The following is a 6,924-nucleotide window of genomic DNA, read 5'->3' on the forward strand; positions in this document are numbered from 1 at the left end:
CATTCTTTTCATTGGGCACTACAGTGATACCTCCCTTCTTAAGAACCACTTGGACAGGGCTCACCTATGGGCTATCTGAAATTGGGTAAATCACCCCTGCCTGCCAAAGCTTCATAACCTCCTTTTGCACCACTTCTTTCATGACTGGATTCAATCTCCTCTGGGCTTGAATGGAGGGCTTAGCATCTTCTTCTAACAGGATTTTATGCATGCATATGGATGAGCTTATCCCTTTCAAATCAGCAAGGGTCCATCCAATGGCATCTTGGTGCTTTTGCAGCACCTTGATTAACTCCTCTTCCTGTTCTTGACTAAGAGCAGAATTGATGATTACTGGGTAACTTTCATCACTTCCCAAGTATGCATACTTGAGAGTGGGAGGTAATGCTTTGAGTTCCAGTTTAGCTGCTCCTTTCTTTTCTTTCTTTCCCTCTGGTGCACTTGGGATGGATGTCTCAGCTGATTGGATTTCTGCAACCTCAATGTCTAGTGTGGGATCCTCTTTTGTTACTTCTTCAAGTGTTTCTTCAAATGTTTCTTGCACCACAATTTCCATTGCATCCAACCTCATACACTCTCCTAGTGACTCCTGTGGGTAACTCATAGCCTTGAATACATTAAACACCATTTTTTCATCATGCAACCTAAGGGTATGTTCATCTTTTTGGACATCAATGATGGCTCCAGCAGTGGCTAAAAATGGCCTTCCCAAAATTATTGAAGCTTTGGCTTCTTTCTCCATATCCAACACCACAAAGTCAGCCGGGAAGATGAAGTCTCCCACCTTTACCAACAAATCTTCTACTACTCTATGAGAAAATTTGAATGATCGGTCTGCCAATTAGAGGGCCATTCTTGTTGGTTTGGCTTCCTAAATCTTCATTCTTTTCATCATTGCTAAGGACATCAAATTTATGCTGCCTCCCAAATCACATAAGGCTTTCTCCACAGTGATTTCTCCTATGATGCAAGGAATTTGGAAGCTCCCTGGGTCTTTCAATTTTTGAGGCAGTTTGTGTTGGATGATAGCACTATATTCTTCAGTTAATACTACAGGTTTATCATTCCTCCAACTTCTCTTCTTGGTCATTAATTCCTTCAAAAACTTAGCATAGAGTGGCATCTGCTCTAATGCTTCAGCAAAGGGAATGTTGATCTGAAGTTTCTTGAAAATCTTTAAGAATCTGGAGAATTGGCTGTCTTTTTCATTTTTCATTAGGCGCTGAGGGTAAGGAGCTTTAGGGACATATGGCCTTAGGACTTCTTTCTTTTCAGGTGGATTGGGAGTATGTGTTTGTGCTTCTTCCTTGTCACTTGAACTTTCCTCTGCTTCCTTCTCTTGGGTTTCTTTGGCTGCCTCCTTCAATTCCCTTCCACTCCTGAGTGTAATGGCTTTGCATTCCTCCTTTGAGCCTGCCTTGATGACATTACAAGGGTTATGGCTCGGGACTTGCTTGGACAAGTATCCAATTTGTGCTTCAAGTTTTTGAATGGCATCATCTTAATTCTGCAGATTGGATCTCATCTCCTCCTTAAAATTTTTCATGTCTTGAGATTCCTTGCAAAGATTTATGAGCATAGCTTCAATTCTAGACAGCTTGTCTTCTGATTGGCTTGGGCTTGATATGGTGGCTGAGAGGAGTAGTTGTATGGGTATTGATATGATCTTGGATTAGATTGTTGATATGTGTACTGGTTGGGATTATGAGGTTTGTATTCTTGGCCTTGATTTTGTTGGTTTCTCCACCCAAAGTTTGGGTGGTTCCTCCAACCAGGGTTATAGGTTTTAGAATATAGATCATAAACTTGCCTAGATGAGTTTCCAATGTAGTTGGCCTGTTCCCAATCAACTCCTTCCTCTATGTTCAACTCTGCTTAAGCTGATGGTTGAGTATGGATGGCTGCAGCTTGGTTCTTCTCCATTTGCTTTGTCAAATCAGCCAGTTGCTTGGTAATCATCTTGTTTTAGGCCAAAATTGTATCCATGTGGTTTAATTCCATAACTCCTCTGTTGTTGCTTTGGTCTGAGGTATAGAAATACTCATTATCATCCACTGTTTCTATGACATCAATGGCTTCCTCTATGGTATTCTTCTTGTTGAGAGAGCCTCTAGATGAGTGATCTACATCTTTCTTTGATTCATAAGAAAAGTCCTTCATAAAAGATATGCAATTGTACCCACTCATTGAACATATCAGGGGGACATTTCCTTATCAAATCCTTGAATCTTTCCCAGGCTTCATACAAGGTTTCACCATCTTGCTGTCTAAATGTCTGCACCTCAGTCCTCAGTCTATTCACTCTTTGGGGAGGGTAGAACCTTGCTAAGAATATATTCACCACATCTTCCCAGGTTGTCAAGCTTTTTTTGGGAAATGATTCTAGCCATTTCGATGCTTTGTCCCTCAAAGAAAATGGAAACAGTAGCATTTTATAGGTGTAAGGATGAACACCATTAGATTTAACTATATCACAGATCCTTAGGAATGTAGTGAGATGCTGATTAGGGTCTTCTTGGGCACTTCCTCCGAATGAACAATTGTTTTGGCCGAGTATGATGAGTTGAGGCTTCAATTCGAAGTTATTAGCATGGACGGCTGGCTTCTGGATGCTGCTCCCACAATTCCCAAGATTGGGATTAATGTAGGAACCTAGCACCCTCCTCTCTTGTGGAGCATGGTTGACTGCGCCTTCTCTGGCATGATTATGTACTTCTCCCTGATGATGAGTCTCCATATCATCCTCCATATCTATATTCGAATCCTCCTCTTCTTTTTCTGCACCAATAGCCTTCTTTCCTCTTGATTCCCTCCTTAATCTAAGGAAGGTTCTCTCTGGTTCACTGTTAAAAGAGGTTGAAACCCCTCTTCTACCTGTCATACAAGTGACAAAACAGACAGCAAACAGCAAGTGAAGATTCCACAGTTAATGAAAAAGTGTGGTTAGAGAAATTAAGGAAATTAATCAAACAGTTAGTGAGTCAGTGGATTAGTTTTGCTGGAAGGTAAAGAATTAAAGAGAAACGGAAAAAATTGCAGAAAGGTAAATGTAAACAGCTTAAATTGAAATTTAATTAACAAAAGAAAGAAGAATGCTCAATCTAGTTATCCTCCAATTTAGTAATTGTCAATACAAAACCAATCCCCGCCAATAGCGCCCTAAACTTGATGTCAAGAAAATTTGTCTCTCAACAAATTTCTATCGGCAAGTGCACCGGATTGTCGTCAAGTAAAAACTCACTATTGAGTGAGGTCGAATCCCACAGGGATTGGTTGGTTGATCAATGTTAATTGGAGAATTGTTCTTATTGAACTGATTCGGAATTGAAATTGGAATTGCAAAATGTAAATTGGCGGGAAAATTAAATTGTGAGAAATTAAATGAACAGAAACTAAATTGCTGAATCTAAAGAGCAGAAACTAAAATTGTAAGAAATTAAATGGAAATGGGGATTAAGCATCAAATTAAAGAGCAGAATATAAAGAGAATGGTTGAGATCAGAATAGGGGATTCATTGGGTTTTAGGAGATATTGAACTCTCCGGATCAAATCATTTTCATCTATTCCTCAATCAATGCATTCATTGACCTTGCTTGGCAATCTTAGATGATTGGATTCCAATGTCTTGGCTCACCAATCTCTCTAAGCTTGAACAATTGCCCAATGTCTTGGTTTAATTGCTCATGAGAAGAGATAAAGTTTAGTCACTGATTATACCACACAAATTCATAGATCAAAGTATTGGTAGGATTAAATGTCACAATATCCATCCAACCCCCAATCTAATCCAATGTGAGAAAGCATTTCTAGCACAAATTCCTCATCCCTCTCTCAAGGATCAGAGAAATTCCAATTATGAATAGCTTCTCTATCAAGACAACTATCCAATTGAATTAAGATCGAAAGTTTTCTAACAAAATCAAGAGAAAAGATAGAAGAAGAAGATGAAAACTACTATTAATCCATTGAATTACAATAGAGCTCCATAACCCAATGAAAGGGGTTTAGTTGTTCATAGTTCTCTGAATGGAACGTGGAATTGAAAGGTACACTGCAGAATTAAAATGAAAAGTACAGAGAAAGTAAATGGGCATAGTTTCAGTACTCCATGTGTAAGCCCCTCCTTAACTAACTTAGACTCTAGCTATTTATACACTTCTTCAATTGATCTTCAAGTCATCTGAATTGCTCTTTTAGCCTTTGTTGAAGTTGATCTAATTGGCTCCCAATGCTGTTGAGAAGAGAGAGGTGCTCAATTATGCAATTCTGATATCAACGTTAGAGTAAACATTTTTGGGCAAACATTGAGGCACACGTTCTTAAGGAAAAATGGATTCTGGTTGCTGCAATCAATGTTTGCCTCAACGTTGGGGTGTCAACGTTCGCTCATCCACGCGTACGCATGGCATACGCGTACGCGTGGATGGCCCATTTTACCCCTTCACACGTATGCGCTGCCTATGCGTGTGTGCGTTTGGGGATAGACTTCCCATCCACGTGTACGCATGAGTGACGCGTGCGTGTGGATGTAACTTCCCCAATTCCAGTTTTTGAAGGCTTTTCGAAGTCGTTGGCATCAGCGTTTGACTGGCAACGCTGCGTGCGCGTCGTTGCGCTTTTTTCAAAATCAAGATTTGGAGCTCAGATGGCGCATGTTGGCATTAACGTTGGACTGGCAACGTTCCCTCTGATGTTGGCATATCCACGCGTGCGTATATAGCACGCATACGCGTCGCCACAATTTTTCCAATTTCCAGGTCAGCACTCTGTATCATCTAGCGTTGAAGGTAACGTTGGCTTGCCAACACTCCCTCCAATGTTGGCACCAGAATTATGCAGAACTTTTGCTCTGCCTCTTCTTCCAACGTTTGAGGCAACGTTGGTGGTCCAACTTTGGCCACCAACGTTGCTTCCCTTTCTTCCTTCAATGGTCATTTCTTCCACCTCTTTCCATGCACTTCTTCACCTATCATCAACCAATACATCATCAAAGTCTTACTAAAGTCATGAGAATTTGCATGACTCTTAGCACACAAGTAATTATGGCATAAATCTCATGAAGTTGCATCAAATTAACCATGGTTGAATGAATCAAGACATACATGAATTTTTAATCCAATTGCTTACTTATAGCTCAAGAAAGTGCATAAAACCTACTAAAAACGAAAGAAAGAGGCTAGTGAAACTAGCCTAAGATGCCTTGGCATCACCTATATTAATTTTTATACTCTCCCATAATTCAGCTAATTCTTTCCACAAAGGAGAGTCCAAAGGGTGAGCTATGATGTTCTTCAAAAGGTTCTGACCCCTACCATATTTAGCATAAATCACATTGACCCATAACGATTCTTCCTCTGTCAAGATTCTCCACAGAGTTTTCATGAGGAATGCTCTATTCATCAAACTGAGCTTTTGAATTCCCAGTCCTCCTTGAACTTTTGGCTTGCACATTTTCTCCTAGCTAATAACGTTCAGTTTTCTACTATTATTCTCTTCTCCCCAAATAAAGATTCTTTGGAGTTTTTCTATTTCCTTGCAAATCCCAATCGGAATCTTGCTGTGTGCCATATCAAAGTTAAGACAAGGGCTAATGACTGATTGAACTAATGTGATTCTTCCCGCCATAGACAAGCTTTTCCATCCCTTAAGCTTCCCTTTAACTCTCTCTATGGTTGTCTTGAATCTGTCTTTTCTTTTTCTTCAGTTTGTGAGCATGGCTCCCAAATAGTGGCCCAGACAAGGAACTTCATTAAAGTTACATACACTGTTAATGACATTTTTCTCTTCTGTTGTAATATTTTTGGAGAAGAGGATAGAATTTTTGGCCTCATTTATCCTTAACCCCGATGCTTCACCGAATTCACTAAAAGTGCTTAATAGCATTTTCATTTGCTCCCTTGAGGCTTCAGCAAAGAGTAGTAAGTCATCGGCAAAAAGCAAATGGGATATCATAGGTCTGTCTCTTCCAGCTCTCATTAGTTTTCATCAAGCTTTAATCGTTCTATCTTTAATAATGTGAGAAAGCTTTTCCATAGCAATGACAAAAAGGTACGGAGATAATGGATCTCTTTGCCTAATGCCATGGGTAGGAGAAAAGGCATCTGTTTTGCACCCGTTCCATAGGACTTTGTAAGAGACCGATGTTATACAGCTCATTATAATCTCCACCATCTTTTTGTTTACCCCCATTTCTTCTAAGGCCATTTTAATGAAGCTCCAATTTACTCTATCATATGTTTCTTCAAAATCAATTTTGATGGACATGAACTTCTTTCTTCCTTTCATCCTTTTCATATGATGTATCATTTCCGTAGCAATGATTATGTTATCATGGAAAATACGACCTGAGACAAAACTGGACTGATAGGGAGAGATTCTGTCGTTCAATAGGGATTTTAGCTTTTCCACCAGTCTTTTTGTGAGTGTTTTGTACACCACATTGCACAGAGATATTGGGCGAAACTGATTTATAAATTTTGGTTGGTTATTTTTGGGAATCAGTGCCAGAAGAGACTAGTTTACACTTGCAATTTCACTTGGATTATTCCATAGAAAAGTGATAAACTGCACAAAAAATTTACCAAGGGTTTGCCAATTTTCTTTGAAAAAAAGATCTGGGAATCCGTCCTCATCTGGGGCTTTCAATGAGCCTATGTTGAACAGGGAATCTTTGATGAATTCATATCCAGGGGCACCTGTCATGCTGGTACTGTGATGAGCGGATATTTTATACGCTTTTTGGGGTTAATTTTATATAGTTTTTAGTATGTTTTAGTTAGTTTTTAGTTTATTTTCATTAGTTTCTAGGCAAAATTCATATTTCTGGGCTTTACTATGAGTCTGTGTATTTTTCTATAATTTCAGGTATTTTCTGGCTGAAATTGAGGGAGCTGAGCAAAAATCTGATTCAGGCTGAAAAAGGA

General features: G+C 39.4%; 1 non-coding gene across 1 annotated transcript; it reads left to right on the forward strand.

Moving 5' to 3' along the window:
• The first annotated feature begins 2,189 nt into the window (after positions 1 to 2,189).
• On the forward strand, positions 2,190 to 2,296 carry LOC112725366 (small nucleolar RNA R71). Its single transcript, XR_003164479.1, has one exon. It is a non-coding gene; the product is annotated as a small nucleolar RNA R71 (small nucleolar RNA).
• The last annotated feature ends 4,628 nt before the right edge of the window (positions 2,297 to 6,924 follow it).

This window comes from Arachis hypogaea, chromosome 11 (genome assembly GCF_003086295.3).
Source record: "Arachis hypogaea cultivar Tifrunner chromosome 11, arahy.Tifrunner.gnm2.J5K5, whole genome shotgun sequence".
Taxonomy (NCBI): domain Eukaryota; kingdom Viridiplantae; phylum Streptophyta; class Magnoliopsida; order Fabales; family Fabaceae; genus Arachis; species Arachis hypogaea.